The sequence below is a fragment of the Lonchura striata genome, chromosome 1A, assembly GCF_050655825.1.
Source record: "Lonchura striata isolate lonStrDom1 chromosome 1A, ASM5065582v1, whole genome shotgun sequence".
NCBI lineage: Eukaryota > Metazoa > Chordata > Aves > Passeriformes > Estrildidae > Lonchura > Lonchura striata.
The window spans coordinates 37,207,151-37,228,516 of record NC_140741.1 but is presented as its reverse complement, the minus strand read 5'-3'; the positions used below and the strand labels follow the sequence as shown (position 1 = coordinate 37,228,516).

The window sequence follows — 21,366 nt, the reverse complement described above, 5'->3', positions numbered from 1 at the left end:
GCTATTCCCTCATTGGTTACTGTTCCTACACCCGTCCTCCTGAGTTCTGTATAAAACCTTTGCCCCCCCGCCCGCCGGGGTCTTGGGGCTCATGGAATAAAACCATCTCGTTCCCCCCCAAGTCCCGTGTCGCCTTCGTCTGTCCCTGCGCGCCACGAACTGAAACTGCAGAGCTTGCGGGGGAAAGCGGCCGCCCGTTCTCTTCCCTCACCGCCCAGCACGGCTCGGAGTGCCGCGGCGAGGAGCGCATGCCGCGCCTCAACATATGGTAGCAGAGGATGGTTCCCTCCTTCGTCTTGTAAAAAAAACGGGCAAATTTGTGGGGGCGCCCGCCTCACAGAAGAAGAAGGAAGGAAGAGGAACATCTACGGCCGTAAAAGCTCTGCCTGATGCTATGAGGAGCTGAGCGCCGAGCGAAAAAGATTGAGGCTCCGGGACCTCTTTGTTCTCGCCATCTTCCCGCCCGGGAGCAGCCGCGCTGCACGGGCAGCCGGGCTGCAGAGCTTTTTGGCGGGCAGACTTACCCGAGAACACAGAGGGCGGTTTTGGCAGCGGCTCGGGGGAGCCTGAAGAGGGGCTGACCGAGAAGAGGTTCATTCCTCGGTCAGCATCTGCAGCGAGACCACCGGAGGCTGATAGTGGCCGAAACCAAGGCTTCGGGGACGAGTCTTGGTTTAACGGGAACACCCAGGCTTCCGGAAGGGCCAAACCGAAAGAGAAGGAACATCCCCAGTTTTTAGCGCGACTTTTCCATCGAGTCGAGGAGAAGATCCAAGCCATCTCCGTCCGAGCCTGCAAGGTAAGGTAGGCTACACGGGGTGGGGGTCGCCCCGACGGGCGGCTGGGTCTGTCACTTTTTTTTTCTCGCGTTTTAACCCCCGTCTGCGCCCAGACTGGGGCTGTAGCCGTGCATGTCCCTGGCAAGCGGGTGGGTTTTCTTTTTCTGGGAGAAGCTAGCACTGAGTGCTATCCTTCGCCTAGTCTTCTGTGGGGACCTAGATTAGATCGCTTTTTCTTCTCCTCGAAAAAGTTGTCTTCTCTATCCTCCCCTCCCCATTCTGGGCTGGACGGAGGGGGTAGAAAAGACACCAGTAGGGATCAGCTAAGAAGACGACACGTTAGCTATAGGAGAGTTGTTAAAAGGGGCCCTTTACACCCACGCATTGCGCCGACATCCAGCTGCGTCGGGCGGCCCCCCCCCCCTCCTATAAATTTCCCCTTTTTGCTTCTGTGAAGCTCCCTATGCCCCCATCCCCTCGGACTTTCCTAAAACCCTTTCCTATCCTCCCTTGGGGATTGCTGTGGCCGAGCCGCCCCAAGTGCCCTGCCGGACACTGCTCAGGCCAAGTGCAGTGTGCCCGGCACCCCTCTCAAGATGGCGCTGGCCACGCCGCTCGGGACCCATTTCCCGCCTTGACCCTTCTTTTCCGCCCCTGGTTTCCCGCCAGTCCCATCTCTCCCCCAATAGCCCTGCACCGTCCCTGCACGAGGCTAGTCCCTGTTGGGGGAGGCGGGGTTGGATATTCCCCCATCCTTCTTCGGGCTCGTCCTCCGGGGGGAGGGTCGGGAGGGATCTTCTCCCGAGGAAATGGAGCCGAAACCCGGGACTGAGGATCCGTCATTTTGTCTTCCCCCTGAAATGGCGGCGCCCCGGTCCACCCCTTACCGATACCCCCTGTTAATCATGGCAATCACTAATTAAGTGATTGTCTGATTCCCCTATCCTATTCCTTAATGTACCCTACCCAATACTCCTTTTTATTTAACTACGAATTCCTCTTTTTGCTTTTGATTATTTTTGAATAATCTGTTTGTTAAGTTATATTTTATAGAAAAAAAAAAAATCATCCCAGTTAATTATTACTCAAGATATTATGCCCACCTCTCAAACGGACATTCAAATTGAACAAACCACATCGCTATCCGCTGACTCTGCTTTAAAACAAGCGCCGTTATCCGCTGACTCTGCTTTAAGAATTTAAGAAGCTGAACATCGCAAACGCCGCGACGCAGCAAATTCTAAATCAGATGAAGTCACAAATCCTGCTGTGCTTTGTACCCTTAATTTGGACTCTCATTTAAGACAATTTTATATACTCCAGATGAAGTTTTTATATGTTTCATATGTTATAATCACAATTAGTTTATCATTTTTTAATGTCTTTCAATTTATGTTTTTTTAATAATATGTAATGTTACAATTTGATTTTATATTAAGTTGTTTTGTTATAATTATAATTAATTCAGTCTTTTCTGATATTTTTTAACTTAAAGGCTGTGTTTAACCATTATTGCTACAGGAATCACTCAGCTACTATATCGCTTCAGGCTTGCTGCATTGCTGCGAAATTTAAAAATTTATTAGTTATATTTAGTTGATCTTTTATTATATTTAATTCCAATAATTCCATTTAATTATTTTATTCAAATTAGATAATTATAATTTTAATCATTCTAATTAAATTTTTTAGTTTAATTTCTGTCAATTATTTCATTCTATTTCAATTATTTACATTATTTACATTATTTTAAATTGTTACTCAGAACAGCAAAACAGCAAGTTTTGTGCAGTCTTGTGTCTAATTTAAGCTGTTACTACTCTTCCTGCCCTATAAATGCAATAATGTGTCTTTCATGTCCTTTAAGTAATTTACAATGTTATCATATGATTTTATATTATTTGCATGTTTTATTAATTTGCTTAAACCACAAAATTCTCCTTCTTTTTGTAAAGTAAAAGAGGGAGATGCGGTGGTGTGTTTTTCTTTCATTTGATATTTGTTTAATATCTGTTTCCCCCCCCAACCCCCCTTTCCCTGCCCCTTTCCCTAGAACCTTCCCTGTCATTCATTCTAGCCCCCTCCTCAGCTTCCAGATGTTAGTTCTGCCCTAAACTCCTCCCCTGCTATTCCCTCATTGGTTACTGTTCCTACACCCGTCCTCCTGAGTTCTGTATAAAACCTTTGCCCCCCCGCCCGCCGGGGTCTTGGGGCTCATGGAATAAAACCATCTCGTTCCCCCCCAAGTCCCGTGTCGCCTTCGTCTGTCCCTGCGCGCCACGAACTGAAACTGCAGAGCTTGCGGGGGAAAGCGGCCGCCCGTTCTCTTCCCTCACCGCCCAGCACGGCTCGGAGTGCCGCGGCGAGGAGCGCATGCCGCGCCTCAACACCCAGGAATGCAATATTTGCAGATACTGTGTGCAAATTCTACTTCATATGGATCATATGGACTGGGCATCTGGGCATCACATACTAGTGTTTATGGCTTGTGAGCTAGATGACTTCTTGATACAAGCGTGGGATCAATAGATGGTTTTCTTTAACATTTGTAGCTAGGCTGTCATTAAATATTTACAATAGTAAATAGTATTTATTTGGGCATTTTTAAATTGAGTACTTTGTTTAAAATTTTCTCTCTCTGGTATTACAAACTCAGAATATCTAGGTAAAATTAAAATATATCAATCCTATAAGAATATGTGACTCATTAGTATCAGTGTCCTGGACTATACTCAGAGAAATACAAATACATTGCTTCAGAATATTAAAGTACCAAGACATTCTTCTGTTGAAGTATTTTGGGAACTGGATATGAAAAAGTGCATTCTCAAGACCATATATTATTCACATAACTTTTATCTTGTACAGTGTTTCCTGGGGAGGAAACTGGAACCTTGTGGGTTAGAATCCTAGATTCATAGGATCATTTACTTGGAAAAGACCTTTAAGAATCCAACCATTACTGTAATACTTCCAAGTCCCACTAAACCACGTTCCTAATTACCACATCTATTTTATAGGAAGGACACAGATCTGTTGGGGTGAGTCCTGAGAAAGGCCACCAAGATGTTAGAGTGATAGAGCAGCCCTCTTATGGGGGGAGGCTGAGAAACTTGGGATGGTTCAGCCGTGAGAAGAGAAGGCTCTGGGGAGACCTTATTGCAGCCTTCTGGTGCTTGAAGTGGGCCTACCAAAAAGATGGGAACAAACTTTTTAGGATTTCAACTAAAAGAGGCTTAATTTCAATTCAGTGTAAGGAAGACTTTTCCACAATGAGGTGGTAAAACACTGGTTGGCCAGTGAGATGGTAGATACCCCACCCCTGGAAGCATTCAAAACCAAATTGGATGGGTCTCTGGGCAACCTGATCTCGTTGAAGATGTCCTGCTTGACAGGGGGGTTGAACTAGATGACCTTTAAAGATTCCTTCCAAATCAATCTATTACATGGTTTGAAATACACCCAGGAATAGTGACTCAACCATTTCCCTGGGTGGCCTGTTCTAGTGCTGGCTGTGAAATCTTTTCACTGCTTCTAGTGAAAAAATTTTCCCAATATCTAATCTAAACCTCCTCTAGTTTGAGGCCATTTCCTCTTATTCTATTAATTGTTTCTTGGGAAAAGAGACCAACTCCCATCTCAGTACAACCTCCTTTCAGTTAGTTTAGGAGAATGCCTAAAAGTAATCACTTTCAGAGCTTGTAGGGAAACTGGTGCGTTGAGGTCTAAGTCTGTTGTAGGGGATACTCAACCTTTTTCAAGTTGATGGGGAGTGTGGAGTGACATTAGAGGTTTGCTGCTCCTAAATTTAGGCTCTGAATTTTACTTTGGCAGAATTCACCTCTGTATTGATTATATAAAAATTAGGGTGAAAATATCTTATTTCAATTGACTTAATTATCTTCAACTTATATCAGTCAAGACAGATGTCAATAAATATGGTGGTGTGAGTGTCATTCCAGCAGAAGATTATAGTATTTAGAAGCCTTGCAGAGGCTGTTACTGTTCTTCACGATGAAGTCATGAAGGTTGTCTCTCTCCTTTTTATGGGTGGGCCTTCTATATCTGCTTGGCATACATGGCAATAGAACAAAGCAGGACAGCTTGAGCAGTCACTGCCAGCAGTGCGCCCATCCAGCAGATAAAAACAGGATGCCAGCCTTCAGACTTGTCAGCTTGGTAACTTTCAAAGTCATTTCAACTCCTTGCAAAAATAAAACAGCCTTTTTCAGATTAATGCCAGAAATCTTGCACTGTGGTGAATAGGTAGCACTAAAATAAGATTCCCTGCTGCCTTCCAATGTAAAAATAACTCAGTATGTCTGAGTATGCTACAGAATACAAAGCACCCTAGCAGTCTTTTTGCATGAACTAGGCAATTGCTAGATGTTAGATAAAGATGTGTTTTCAACAGTGTGCTTAAAGGAAATGTAATGGGATGGATGTGTACCTGTTCTACATTTTGTCTCCCAAAGCAACTATTTTTTAAAACTACATGGACTTAACTGATATTCATGTAAGTTCCTTCTCAGTCTCACTAACTAGACAGATGCATCTTAAAACAAATTAAAATGCCATTTAAAAGCTACAATTAAATAACCACAATTATGCTGCATTAAAATTGTATAGTGGAGACCTTATTACCATGGACTTTGAAAGATTTTTCCATGTTTTCTACTTTCTTACTAGCAAGACCTTAAGTAACAGAGGACACTTTAACCTGGTTATGTTAGGAAAAGCTCCCGAGACCCATTAATGACTCAAAGCAACATGACACATATTTGAAGAATACTATCAGGACAGCAGCACTTTGAAGTAATTCTCATGTACAGGGATAGTCCTTGATCAAAATATTTCTTCTCTAGATAAAACAGACACAGGGAAAAAAAATAAGAGTACTTACATAGATTTTCTTAGGTCACCAAGGAAGACTGGTGAAGACCTTGGAAAAAGATTTCATTAGTCATTACCCCATCCTTCCTTTCTGATTATGACTTTCTGCTGATAAAGTCCTGCTCTAAATTGAATTATGAGTTAATTAGCTTTCAGAAGGCTGACTGAAAAGACTCAGAAGCTGCAGCCTACAAATTTGAAATAGAGCTCTTAAACGTAGCATATTAATGATAATACAGAAAGAAAGAAAGATTTAAAAAAATCAGCCTAGATTCTTTGAAATGTATTTTTTTAAAAAAAGACTAGCAATTTACAAATTAAGACATGTAACTAGATTCTAAAGCAACAGGAACTAAGAGAAACCACTTAGAGTTTTTGTTTGCTGTTTGACAACAGGACTAATAAAGATAAATATTTTATCCAAACCCATAGCAGGATTGTCATTGATAATTAACTATTTTATACTATGAAAGGAATTGCAAGGATATCATTAACATTAAAAAATATTTGATGCAAACCACTGCCCAATTCAAGCGTTACAAAAAGATAATCTATTCTTTACTTTGTTGCTGATATAAATGGTGAAGTTGAGGATCAATTATTGTTTAATATTGACAGAAGCATCTTGGTCATAAAGTGCAGATAGCTTCTTATTAACTCTGAGAGAGATCAGACAAAAGGAGAGTTAAGAGCTGGAAGTACATCTCCCAGGTATTACCTGGGAGTAAAAGCTTTCAGTGGAGTCCAAGGGACTGACGTCTTGCATGAAAACAAACTTCTGCTGGAACCTGACTTGTGTTTTAAGGATGTATGTATGCAAATGTCTAAGAATGCACACTCATTTTTCCAATTCAGAGCAGAGCACTGTATCAGCAGGGAGACTCATGCTTTTAACAGCTTGATTAAAGTATTTCTACTGAAGCACCTTTTTGCAAAAAAATTATGGCTTTGGTTAATTTTCCAAGGTCTGTTTTTCTTGGTCCATTGATTTTTCTATTAAATATGAAAACCTGAAAGACAAAACATTTTCTCCGAACCTCAGAATTTTATGTTTGGAAATAAAATCAGGTGTCTTGTGAGTTTCATTATCCCCTGTATTTTCTTGAAATGCTGTCCTGAGAAACCTCCACTGGTGCATTGTTGTCAGAAAATCCAGTGATCAGCATTATTTAGCAGTAGGTAGATCACCAGATACAGGATAATTTGAGAAACTGGACAAAAAAGAAAATTAATTATTACCTGCAAAATTAAGTAATAAGACATTGAAAAACTCTCACAGATTATTTGTGTGCATGTGTCTGTATATGCTTTTGAAAATGTGACTAGCTGTACTTATACCCAGCTAGCTATAAAGATCATCATTAGATAACACTATCCTATGTAATGTATCTTAATGTACTGGGCACACAGCTATTCAAATGTGCATGATTAACAGTGGTGATGCCAACTTTTATAGAGAATACTTCAAATGACAGAAACTAAAGAAGCACTCTTTCCCAAATAACTTGGGAAATTTCATCCACTGCAGAGTCAAGCCAGATAATGTTGCCATACCCCGCCTATTACAGATCCTTGGAGAAATATTAGCTGTGCGCCAGTCCATCAAATAAATTACTCAGTCCTACAGAAGCCTTCCAAAACCAATGGGCTCCTCTGGGCTTTGTGCTAACTTCTAAGAGCTGTCTGGTCCCCAATGCCACTAATACACCATGGGGCACTGCAATCACTACTTGCAGAATTCCATCAGCAAAGGAGGATCTCTCAGGATTTCATAAAGAAGAGTCCCTTGAATGGGATCCCCCTTCCCCTCTTGGATCATAAAGGATGATGCTTTTGATGCTCCACTGTTACCAACAGTAAGATTAGCTGAAAGACTAACAGCAAGAGAAAAGACAAACAGGAAAAATAATATCTGCACAGCCCACTTTGTCCTAAAAGGAAATGTCTGACTTTTCACCCCCACTTCAATAATCCATCATTTCATTTTTCCAAGCCCCAGGGATGTCACCTCCATAGCAAAGGGGCCTCATGCAACCTTCCTAAGAGATGTTGTTGCTGTGTCTGTGCTGTGCAGGAACTGGATGGCCCTCTAGGCTCAGCTCTGGAGCTCATCTGAGATCTGAGCTGTGCAGAAGAAAGGGCAGCCTTTTCAGCTGGATTTATGGCTAACAGGATCTGCTCATGGGGACCTATCAGACACAAAAGTCTACTACTTTTGGACCTGACACACCAATTTCAGGATTTAAGGGTGTTGATATAGGGACAGGCAGGAGTTACAGGCCTGCTCTATCATACAAGAAGAGCTCAAAGTTTTAGGGTGTTCCACTAGGAGGAAGCCTCCAAGTTTTGTTGAAAGTCTTATTTTTTCCAAGGCTTAATGCAGAATTCTTGCTGGAGGAAACCCCTTTACTATATCAACATGCTGTATGCCTCATGAAGTCTGTTTAGGGACTTGTAAAGCAAAGAACACTGTATAAGTGTAACAAAAAAGTGCACATGTGGGACAAAATTAGAGGGAAAAGGATCCAGGCTGAGGGGACAGTAACTTGGTAATTGAGATGTTATCCATAGTATCCTTTAAACAATGAGCCAAATGCTAAAGACTTTCTTATAAACACTGCTTATTATTCCCTTTGAAGCCTTATACATGTAGTGTTTAGAATAAAATACCAGCTGGTAATGCAGGATTTTTCCAACTGTTTGTATACAATTTTCTTTTCAAAATACAAGGAGAAAAGGAAACAAAGGTTTCCTGATGAGAACAAACTGAAATACAAGAACTTCTGCGGGAAACTGAAGGAGTAGCAGGATTAAAAGCAAAAAAATACATGCATCCCACAGACTCCCTTCTTGCCTGTGAGGCCTCTCATTCAAGCACTGACCAGAACCACTGTGGCTTTGTTTATGGCATTGAACAAGCCCTAAGCCTCTGGCTGTAGTACTGTATTAGGTAGTTTTTAAAGCACTTTTTGATGCTCTAGGGAACAATAAAATATTAGGAATCAAATTCAGCTTTTTCATGTTTGTCAGCACTCCATCTATACTGTTAATGTAGAAGTAAATGTATTTGAAGGCATGAATAGATGTGTGTATATATATATATTGCATGTATGTTGAAATACATTATTTAACTATAAGAGAATTGCTAAGATCTGCCATTTATTTACATTAGAGAACTCCAGACAATTTAAGAAGGATATGTGATGTGATACTTGTATATTCTTGTTCTATAAAACTGATCAACAATATATATATAATTTTTAAATTACATTTAACAGTCATTCATAGAATCTTAAATTAAATAACTTCTTTTCCATATTTAAGGGCTTTGGGGAAGTTTTAAGAATTTGAGGAAGCGAATGGATTTTTAACATTTATTTTAGCACCACTTGGGCTAATAATTTCTCATTAATCTCAGCATCTGGAGGACTGAAATAGCAAAATATCAGATGGCTTACAGCTGTCAGTTTGCCCTCTAGTGGGCTTCTTTAAAGCCATCACTGCTGAAGAAAATAGAAGGACAACAGTATTTTAAATTCATGAAAAACATAAACTGACTTATGTTGCTGCTGGAGAAGCAAATAGCTATAAAAATGCCTAACCATTCTAATTGCCCCTAGAACAGCAGACAAATATAAAGCTGCTAAACAAATTCTGAAAACTTCACATGGAAGTGAAGTGAAATTGTAGGTTGGGCAACTCAGATAGCTTGATTTATCTCATTGTTACACAATATCCCCATTTTGTTCAACTTCTTCTCCAGTATGTCAATGTCCTGATAAGAATATACTTTCATCCCTGATAAGAATATACTACCATTTTATTTCCTGGGCAGGGGCTATGGACTTGTTGGATCACTAAATATCATGATTTTTTGCAAGGACTGGGAGCAAAAGTTTAAAAAATCATCTTGACTGCACGAATTTCTGTCTTTGGTTTTCCACAGGTAAGTCTCTGGCATGTTTATAGTATGCTTAGAGGCAATGCTTAGATTCAAAACCTCCAGTAGAGTGGAGAAGACACAGGTCTTCCCAGGCTCATGGGGGAAGAGGTGGCCAGGTACTGTTAAAGAACTCCTAGTCAGGCTGAGCTGAAGTTGATTCACAGAAAAATAAAGGTATGCAGCATTGATCTAATTTATTTCTTATGTCACTTCTGCAGTATGTTACATGCTTATTATCTTATGGTATCTACTTGCACTGTTTTGCAGGTAAAAACAAACAGGCTGGGGGCAAAATCAACAGAAAGACAAGCTGTTCTTAGGCACAGAAGACAATAGCCCTATAGCCACCTATGCGTTCTATTTCTTTCTTAAGCTTTGTTACCTGGTTTTACACTGGAGTAGCATGATCAGGAAGAGGTTTGGAGAGCTGATCTAACTGCAGCCCAACCCAGCACAGAGCTGATGATTTCTTTTAAAGAGACGAAAGAGCTTCCCTGAAAATCTGGACTTTGAACATCTTCATCTACAAAGCTGCTGACTGCAAAATCTAGCATATCTGTGAGAACCAAACTTGCAAGTGTCTACTGGCATAAGGTATTCTCACTTTTATAAATTTAACTTAAGATAATTAAAGAGTCTGAGCTCTACAGTGTATTAAGCATACGTGCTTAGCAATTCTCAAGACTGGCAACTTAGATCCATTGAATCATTCCTTAAAATACTTTTACAGTTTTGTCTGGACCACAGCTGAAGTATGTTACTGTTGGAGGCAATGCTAGTGTATGCACTTTATATATATGTGGATGTACAAGCATAGCTATTTTATGCATAAGGTATACACATAGCTATTATATATGATATAGAGATAGCTAGCTAGCTAGCTAGCTAGCTAGATAGATAGATAGATAGATAGATGTGAACAATTTGTCACTGTGAAAGATATTTCAGTTCAGTTGTTCACTTTTGTTTTTGTTTGGTAGGATAGTTAAAACATTTTCAAAGACCTGTCCAAATACCAGTCCCAAAATGAAGATGGGACTAGTAGTATAAATGGAGAAAAACAGTCCCCAGCATAAGCATTTGCCACCTGGCAGTCTAGCCACTGACTTGGTCACAAAGTTTCTTGCTCATACTCTGATGTAACCTGAGCAGCACCAGTACTTCTTAAGCTAAGAGACAGAAAGTCATCATGCAGTCATCTACAGGTTCTGAATAACTAATATTCTTCAACACACAAATGTAGACACAATAATGTATTAACAAAGAGAGAAAAGGAAGGAATGGAAGTACTATGTCTAACATGTGAGAAGCAAAAAGGAGATCTGCAAAAGTCTGTGGTTATGCATAGCTGACCTTAAGAGACACCCTACAGATGGATATGTCTTCTCTGCAATGAGCTGAATTATACCAAAAGTGCTTAATAGGCTTTGTTCTACCTGAACTGGTACAGTAGGACTACCTCAATTCCAACAGGACACTGGCAAAGTCACTCTGGCCAGATGGAGCTCAAAGCTCCATGACTTCAGTGACTCTGAAGGAAAATGCCTACACAAAATGGTAATAATAATGGTCTTCCTTGGTCTTTGTTGTAGGACAGAAAGGGCAGCAGAATTTATTACTTACCGCCTAGCCTTTGGCTTGATTTAAAGCTGAGAAGACATCACCAGTCAGTTTCTCTGACTGAGATGTAGAGACAGTTCTAACCTTTGGCAAAGTGAAGTCTTTAGAGACCTCTGTTTCAGTTATGAGGGCTGTGTTTCTGTGGGCAGAGGTAGCCATTATATAGCACAGAAACACAAAATGTGATTACTGTGGCAAGAGGGTGGGAAGTGGGAAGTGTTCATCTGCATATGCTGTAAGAGTTCATTAAACACAATAAACTGCCTGCAAAATTTGCATAATGAAAAGTCACCATTTCATTTTCTCCTCTCCATTCAAGAGAGACAGAGAACACCAAATATATCTCAGCAGTCATCATATTAAAGGATTCTGTTCACTACAGTACCTGGTAATGTTTCAGTGGGGTGAGGCTTTAGCCTTGTGTTTATCAGTTGTTCTCAGGTCCTTAATTCCAGAAGTCAAAAAAATATGCTTCTAAACTAAAAGAAAATTTCCTTCAAGATTTTTTACAACAAATCTTTGCCACTACATTTTTTATATAAATGCACTTGTAGAATCATGTAAGTGCAAGAGAAAATATGAGAACAGCAACCTTAAAAATCACTGTGAAAAAAAAAATTCAGTTGTCAAGAAGCAGAATTTCATTAACAGCATCATACAATAAAGGTTTGCCATGCAGTTTGGGTGATCTCAGGTTACCTGTCATTTAACATTTGAACTATATCAAGAAACTGACAGTCATTCATATTTTCACTAAGCTACTTCCTCCAGGACAAGTCCTTAAGTGATTTGCCTTCTCCTGCATGTATTTGCAGTATATAATGTATTTGCAGTATATAATAATTTTAAACCAGAAAGAACCAGATGCATCCAGTCATTTTGGATTTCAATGAAAATTACTCAGATTGAAAGTGATGCGTTATTGTAACTCAGTCCTGTTTATATGCCCCAAAATATCACCCATTGTGGGTGGCGGGGGAACCTCCACCATCATGCTGATTTGTTCTGTTACTACATGTTCTTTGAGATTATCAACAGCCTGCAAAAAATGAATTTGCCATATGTCTATGATCAGCCATTCTCCATTTGGTTGAATGGACAATTCCTATTTTATAGAGATCTGGATTTACTCTCTTGAATCATGCTGAATGGAGAGACTTGGTACCTAAGTAAATCCAGTGATCTAAAGCCAAGCAGGACAATTACAATCATCTATCTGACCTTCTGCACCACATAAAATTCTATGTAGTTGTAGCTCAATCAATTTGTGTTTGTCAGGCTATTTTAGGAAGCTATCTGCCCTTTCAGTCAGCTGCAGAGACCCTGAAAGTAAGGGGCAGAGCATCATTTTTGTAAAGGAAATGGAACAAGCAGAAAATATAACTAAGCAGTCTCACCCATAAAAAATGATACTTTTAGGAATGCAGAGAGAAATCAGAGTTTTTGCAATAGTGCATCAGGTTTAGAATATTTCCTTAGCTACTGTGCAATTCTGCTGAAGAATTTCAGGTTCTCTGTGTATCCTCTTCACTTGTCTCCTGCAGTTACATGAAGATGTAACATTTTCTATAAAGTAAAGGAGATGATGGGTCCAAAAATGTTTGGCAGGTCATGTGAGGGCAGGAATACTTCTGGTCCCTTCACTAATTTGCTGGGTAGCAGACTCCCTACAGTCTCTGTGAATACTTTTTCTAGTCTGACATATTACATCAAAGGACAAATACAAACGTGGCTTTATTATCTAAAGTTACAGGATACACCATATTAACTCTTATTTCCTACCAGATAAGAAAAGCTATAGCCAAATAAGATTGACCAGATCATAAACACCACCACAGTGGGAAATCCAGGTTCTGGCACTATTTCTCAGGGTTTTGTGCCAATCTTTGATGACATGAGATGGGAATCTTCTTTTCTATTGTTCTATCCTCTCCTTTCTTGTACCACATCCATCACTGCACGCAATGCTGAATTAGTTTCTTCTGTCAAATCAGGATATTATCACAGTCTGCCACGGAAAACTATTGTCATTTTGCAATCCCTGCTGGTCACCATGGTGCTCAGACCTTCCTCACTCCAGTCAATATTATCACTAGTCTATTTTTAAGGCAACTAGTATTCTTTTTTACTATATAAGATTCTCTTTGGTTCCACACTCATAAACTTCCTTGGACATCAATATTAACTGAATGACAACGCCTGCCCTTGACCCTATAAACTGCTTTTGTGACTCACAGTGTGCTGCAAAGCCTTTCAGGACCCTCCACCTAGAGCAACAGACACGTCAACTGCAGGCTGCACCTTGGTATGGGCTATGGCCTATGAGAACAGTGTGTGCTAGTTAATGGTGCAAGGCTTACCTCTCTGTCCACCATACAAGAGTGAGCCAGCTAGAAGAGAAAAGCAGCTACACCAGCAGAGCTTCCTCATGGCTTCTGGGGGAGCCAAGAGCAGGGGAATAGATGGTATTTCACTAGTGGATGCTACGTGCACGCCAAGCACAGAAGCAAGGATCCACCAGAGAGGGGCAATGGCATCTGCAAGACAGGAAACGTGGGAGGAGGACTGTGGGTGCAGGGAGTTGGTTAAAGCAGGATATGAATAAGCAAGAAAAAGCCAGGTATGGGATTCTGGAGGTGAAAAGTAGGCCATTCCACATGTGGTCTGACTGTAGTGGAAGTAATTTTTGAGGGGAAGAGGGACAGGAAGCATTTTGACAGAGAGGTGGAAGATAGAGACCGAAGATCTGGCACAGGCCAAAGCATATGTCCATCTAAACTATCACAGCAAGGAAACTTGGGAACTACTACTTTAGAGAAATGACTGAAGAGTAAGAATGGCCTCTAATCTTAGTTTAAATATTGATTCAATGTATCGCCTTGGGCAAGGAATTGGTTAGATGGAATTAATTACGTCTATCTAACTATTTTAAAGCACTGCTGCAAAGATTAATTAGTAATTGTTTGCAGATTTCTTTAAAGATGAAAATGCAGAACTGTATAATTAAATTAAATCATTAGTCATAAAGTTATGTGACTTTGATGTTTTCCAAAAATACCTAAATTAATACCATGACATCTATTTCCATTTCATTCTTAGGCATATTTGTAGTCCTGGAGAAGAATTAACAATGCCTGTAAAACATTACTACACAGCAGTAACATGAATGAGTTCTATTTTAAAAATAAGGCTACATTAAAATTATAAAGTTTAAAGCCATAAGACTTAGGCTTATATATAAAGGTTTCAGCTGATATTCAACATCTTAGTGAATCTGTTGTTTTAAACTACTGTTTCATCTATAGAAATCAAATTTCTGGTTGCTTTCCAATAGTCAGGAATTGTAGGTGATGTTCCTCACAACAACAGTGAAACTCCACTGAAGAGAAAGGAATTACTGATATACATGTGATAAAGATTACGGTCTAGCCTTGGCGTTGTGCCTCCTGGGGTGACATGACAGCCAATGTGCACACGTTTCACTGTCTTCTCCAGGACAAGCTTGGGCCACAGCACACGGGAAGGGTGATAGGTCTTCCCCATCTGTCACTGAATGAACTTAAAGACAGTGATACTCTGTTTGGCACACAGCTTCAGAAAGCATCAGCTATGAAAGACCTACTAAGTCAAGAGATGCTGCACAATTTTATGCCATCATATCGGGCCAGATGGGGTAATACCTCTGACAGAATCACATCTTTGACATTGAGTGAGGACTTTTTTTTTTTGTTCTGCACACCTATTCACACAAGTGTAACAGAAGTTCCTATGTGTTTTTTTTATGATACCATGGTATCATAGTTCTATCACCATGATATCACACTGAGTGACTTTATACCTATGGAAGTCACAATTTCTGCTGATATTTGAATTTTCAACATAAATTCCAATGAAACCATCATGGAAAGCTGCTGTGGAAAGTTTCTAGGCTAGACTTGTTACCAAAGATGTTTTACCTTCTTTTTAATGGAACTTTTTAATGTTTCTGAAAAGGCACAACAGCTTCTCCACAGTTTGCTTCAATGTATGTGTTGCTTAGCATTCATATAACTACAATGACACATAAAGTTTTGTTTTGAATTGGATGTTTTCCAAACAGCTTTTGTGCACTTGTTTATTGAAGTTGATGGGCAGGAAGAAGTGAAAGGGAGTGTTAAGATTCCTTCGGGGTCTAATCATCCTATCTAACTTTTCACATCTCCTGGTATCCATACCACCCTGCCAGAGGACCCATCTGCTGGTAGGAAATTATGCCTAGGGCACTATACTTCTCACTTAAAGTTGCTGAATAGAAACAGACGTTACGAAAATGGCTGAACAAAAACAAAAGATGACTGTTTTTACTTACCTATCTTTAGATCACATGCAGATAGCTTCCTTTATTATGTCAAACCTGTGCCTTGACCAAGCTCAGAGTTATGTCCTTATGCAATTCCATCATATTCTATAGAAGCAAATTATGTCCTTATGCAATTCCATCATATTCTATAGAAGCAAATCTAAAGAAGATCTCAGCCAGAGAGAAAGTACTTCCTCCTTGCCTTAGGACCAGTTTGGATTAATTCTCACCTCTACTCTTTTGTTTTGTCCCTCTTACCTTCACCTTGACTCTTGCTCTCCATTAAGAAACTTATTGATTCTTAATTTATTCAGGAAATAACATCAGTACTCACTTCTCTCAAATCTTCATTGCTTTCACTTCATAAAACACATCTTCATAACACAATCATGTCATATTTGTATTTCAGGACTTTCAGAAAGTCTTGGAATGTGTTCTAAAAATCAGTGCCAGGCAGATTCTTTGAACAAAATTTTCTTAACCAATGGCAATGTGCTGTTTTACCATACCAAATGCATTTCAGATATTACCAATATGATAAAGTTTTATAAAAATATCCCCATTATTTATGGGAGGTACAATTCAAGTGACATTGCTTATTTAATCTAAGTAATCACAGCTCCTAGAGTGAAATTGGGAAGTAATGTTATACAAAATCTGAAATAGACGAGACTATATACATGTAAGAACTTTGCAATTTAATAGCATACTTGCATTTCTAACACAGTGATAATGCTTCTGAGGTAGGGAATAAGAAATCAGGTTCAAATCATCATGGGTTTGTACATGAACATAATGAACACTGAATATGTTCTTTGAGAGATAAACATAACATCCACTTGCCAAAAAATAGCAACGTTTTTTAAAATTATTTCCTCTTTAACACAGCCCCTTTTCCATGTGCAGAACAGATCATCTCCTGTTTAAATACCACAATCGTGACTACAAAATACCAGAGTCAGCCAATACTAAAAATACTTACACGCTGTATATGTTCATAATGAAGAGCAAAAATACGAAAGCACTTGCAAAAACAGATTGTGCACATTAGCTTCAGGGCAGCAGAGACTTGAACAGTGACAGCCTTATCTTGATACTGTGATTTAATTTGCAGTGGCCTTTTTTGCCTAAGAGTGGTACCTGCCCCATCACTTATTTGACATTAAAAATCGCAAACCATTTTTGAAAGATGTAGAAAGACCCTAGTATGGCATGCCAGTATCACCAGGAATGACAATGAATATTATTTCCATTCTAATTATTTCTTTCAGATACCTGTAATTATCTTTTTGTTGGTTTTCTTGTTTAATTATTTAAAGTCAGACAAGTAGGTGATGCAGATGATAATAATTACTTACATCATGTGCAGCAACCATATTCCATTCTGAAACTTCTCTTTCTGAAGCTGAAATAGAATGAAGGTGATTAGCAAAGTCCTGAAGTCTCTGGAAAGGACATGAGAAGGGGTAAGATGGGGAATGATCTTACATATTCTGTATCAAATTACATGCTGAGGGGGAAGCAGAGGAGCCTTCATCAAAGACCAAAAGGTATTACAAATTGCCTAGAACATAGTTCAGAAATCTGGGGTTTTTTTATGGGTGGAACAGAGAAGCAAACTGCTTTTCTTTGCATTCTCTCTGTAAACTAGTATAGAATAAAACAGAATATTTTCAGGTGGGAGGGAGCTTTAATGATCATGTAGTCTGTCTAACCACTTCTGGGCTGAATAAAAGCTAAGGCATATTATTAAGGGCTTCAAAATGGAGACACTAATACCTTCTTCCCTCTGCACTTTCTCTTGACTATTCACTATGCAAAGTACTTGTAGCCAGAACTTTTTCTCTTTCTTCACATGCCTATGTAGAGAGCTTACCATAATAGGTCCTAATATTGACTGATGCCTTCTGGAGTCTTTGTAATACCAATATTTAAAAATTAACTAATTTCTATTTATAGTTCCACCACTGAATTCAAAAGAAATTTTAATATTTCAGTGAACATCTATGTAGTTCAACTTGCAGATTTAGTACGTTATTAGAATAATATTTACCAATCATTCTGAGACATGGTAATGCTCAGCTAAATTGAAATAATACTTTTAGCCTCTACAATAAATAAAGCATGTGACTTTCCAGAACATTAATAGCAGCACCATAGCCAGCAGAAATTGAGTAAATATTTTTTAAAAAATGGAAATTTTATGCCTTCAGGATGGGTTCAACATTCAGTGACATATATATTTTTGTCAATGACTATAAAGAGAGTGCTTATGAATTGTATTTCACTCATTCCTTTTTCTATTCAACTAGATGTGGCTGATATAGTAAGTGTTTTTCAGTAAGAACATAAGACACCAACATGGACGGCTTTCAAGAGCATTAATCAATAATACAATATTACAGCGAATGACAATGAAAAGGCAGAAGTTACCAGTGGTTAGCACTGTGCTCTCTGAGACACTGCTCTTCCCTCATGTGGGATACTGTGCAGGGATGGTAACCCTTCTACACCAGAGCCAGGTAAGCAGGTAAGACTCCAACAGAAGGACACTTCTCAAGGCCTTTTATCATTGACCTCCTCAGCTACTACAGCACTATAGAGCTGCAAAACTAACTAGTACTTTCAGGTCAGGTGTTAGATGTACCAATTCAAATAGCCCAGAAATTTCACACAGTTTAAGCAAAATCCTTGTCCTGCAATTAACAAGGGGGAAAACCCTAACCATTGTGCAACTTGCTGTGAAGCTGATTGGCCTCAAAAAAAAAAGCTTTACCCATGACAATATTTCTTCAAACAAGAAGTTGCAACAAAATTCTGTCTTTTCATGATTCAAAGCTCTGTTTTGGTTTTTTTGTTTATTTACAAAGTTTTTCCCCAATTTAGACCAACCCTACAAACAGAAAGCAAACCAAAAGGATTTCTCCTGCTGTCACTTATTTTTACATCTATTAATCTCTGTAATCATAATTCCTACTTCCCCTCCAGATGCCCTGTGCTGGCTGCAGCACAGATTCCAGGGTGTGGCATATAGAGTTATCTTCTTCATACCAAAGGCCTCAGTGCTGAGCCTGCCATTGGCATCAGCTGCCCACCTGAGTGAATCATGAGCAACCACAGCTGGGACAAGCAAGGTCCTCAGTAAAGCTCAAATATCTCACTGAAGGTGTTTTTGCTCCCCATACATTAATGAACATCAGTATCTCAACGATAGCAGCTAAAAAGACTCATCACTAGAAGGTGGCTCAAGTGCCAGCTGAAACATGAACCAGAGGACATGAAGAGAGTGTCTAAAAGTACAAGCATGTACCCTGGCAGTGAACAAGGATGCCAGCTGTGATTACCAAGGAGATCATGGAAGTAATAAGAGAAAATACGCAGTTGAAGCAGTAGCTTGTGAAATCCTAGGCTAGAAATAATGACAAAAGAGACAGCCTGCCTCAAGGATCTGAAGAAAGAATAGCATCTGACAGCCTTGTGTGCTACCTCTCTTCATTCTATTGGTACAATTCTGTTTCTTGTCCTTCAAGATTTGCTTTTCACAGCATAGCTGTGAAAAGAAAAACAGCATCCTGCTGCCCTTTGGTCTTATATCTTTTATCAGAAAAAAAACAGTGCCTATTAAAGGAAAGCAGGTAATCCTATTTATCTTCTTCTCCTGTTGGTCATTTTTCATTGAGGTTTCCAATAAGGATTCCAACACCACTTCTGGGCAGGTCAAAATCTGCAGTATAATATTTCTCCATTTCCACAATTGGTTCAAAGGTCCTGGTGCCAAAGACTGCTTGGTGGTACAATGGATAACCTATTTCAAGAAATAATGATGCTATATAAATTACAAAGAGAAATCTATTGATTTTTTACTGCAATCTACATTATATCTGGCAGCAGGCAAAATGTAAGTCATCTCTGAACAGAGCCCTTTATCAATGTGCTGTTTCTTTTACATGGTGATTATGTGCCACAGAGCATATGAAACAAAAAGTGGAATGGGGTCAAATGGGCATCTCTGCAGAGGATTAAGATAAAAGACTTTATAATTAAAACTGGGAGATCTAGTCATCTTAACACAGACTAAAGATTAGTATCAGTGCTTTTACAGGAAGATGAATTATACTTTGAGAAGTAGAGAATCTATCAGAAGGAAAAGCCTGCTTCATGAAAGCAATTTAGCAAATGCAGTTTCAGCTATGACTGTAAAAATGATTCTATGACATACTAGTAAATGTCAGTTACTTGAAGCTTATTATTTATTCTATGTTCAACAGAATTGTCTTTATGCTTTGCTTAGAGCAACTGAAAACAAGAATCCATTTGCTCTATTATTTTGTAGTAGGTACACTACCCATTACCAATGGCATTTTCCTAACAATAGTTCCTAACATCCTCTACAATTATTAGCTAAGAGGATAATGGTACTAAACTCCTATGGCTGTTATCCATTTCTTCTGTAAAAAAAAAAACAAAACAAAAAAAAACAAGTTTGTTTTCCTGCTAAAAGAAACATGTAAAGTTATTTTTCTATGCTAACACAGAAAGTAGGGATACTCTCATTAAGATTGTTATGGTATTTTGCATATTTCAGCAAAAATTGCTGGGGAAAATACACACTTTCTCATGTAAAGGAGCATTTGAGTAAAATTTTTTAAAATTTTTCCCATAGCAGCAGTTGCTATCATAACAAAATTTAGATCAAGTGTTTGCTAATGAATTTCTAAAGATAAATAAAAAGTACTTTGAGACCTCATGCTACAGATTTGTTTCTAATGAATTGTAACACATTCACAGTCTATCAATCCTTTTCAGACTGTTAACTTTCTATGTTTTCCAGTTGTTTCATTGCAAATCCCTGTCATTTGATACAATAATATACATGAAACACATCTCAGCTTAGACTGCAGCTAATGCATGAGATGAGTGAGATCTTGCTACTTTTCTCCAGATACCAGAAAAAAAAAAATCTATGTCCTTGCATTGCTGATAATGGGCCCTAAAGTCTCTACAGATTCAGAGAAACAAAGTAATGAAGGGATATTTCTGTTATTCCTGAACTCATAATCAATCATGTTTAGCCAGCTTGGGTGTGTATGAACTAAAGACAAACTAAAGGGCTAAGCTCTTTCTGTGAAGTGATATTCTGGGCATGTAGGTGAAAATCAGAGAGATTTAAAACTTTGAGTCCCAGAAAGTATTAGAAAGGCTATCGGATTAAGTAAATTAAATATGTGAGATTTGGGGATGCTTAGTTTTCTTGTGGAGTACATACTGCCTGATTCTTCTTCTTCAGTACATACCACTCCATTATTCCCTACCTCAGGTGCTATTTTTTTTCTTGAGCAGCAACCAAGGGATGCAATTCTTGTTGAGCAGGAAGACAGATGTCACTAATTTGGGGAGTTTTGTTATATTAAATACTTTAAAGCTCCCGTTCCAATAGTCATCAGGTGATTACACTAGATTTTCAGCTTCCAAGGAAGCTGGAGGAGTAAATCTTGCACTTTTGATGATCTGATCTGACAGGGACATGGTTTGACATGCTGTGGCACAGCAGTAGCAGTCAGGGCCCCTCTTCTCACGAGAGCATCACAAAGTCATTTCACCCTTCAGCATGGCAGGCTCTATAAAACCTGGCTACTTCTGGTAACTAAGGAAAGCACAGTCAGCAGCAGCTAGCATAGTTTAGGAGATGTAAAACTGATAAGCATCATACAGTGACTAGCAACAAAGCATTTACTCAGCCATTCTACCAGTCTTAGGCAAGATAACAATTTTGCACACAGCCACTTGCACAC

The 21,366-nt window shown here is 39.1% G+C and overlaps 1 long non-coding RNA gene across 1 annotated transcript in view; it reads right to left on the bottom strand.

Annotated features, from left to right (window-relative positions):
• The window catches only part of LOC146763447 (uncharacterized), a 97,724-nt gene extending 78,604 nt beyond the window's left edge, over positions 1-19,120 (bottom strand). Inside the window, exons 1-2 of the long non-coding RNA XR_014952063.1 lie at positions 17,063-19,120; positions 16,933-16,979 (exon numbers count right to left, since the gene is read on the bottom strand). This is a non-coding gene — a long non-coding RNA (uncharacterized LOC146763447). The remainder of the gene's footprint in view (positions 1-16,932; positions 16,980-17,062) is intronic.
• Between the last annotated feature and the right edge of the window lie 2,246 nt (positions 19,121-21,366).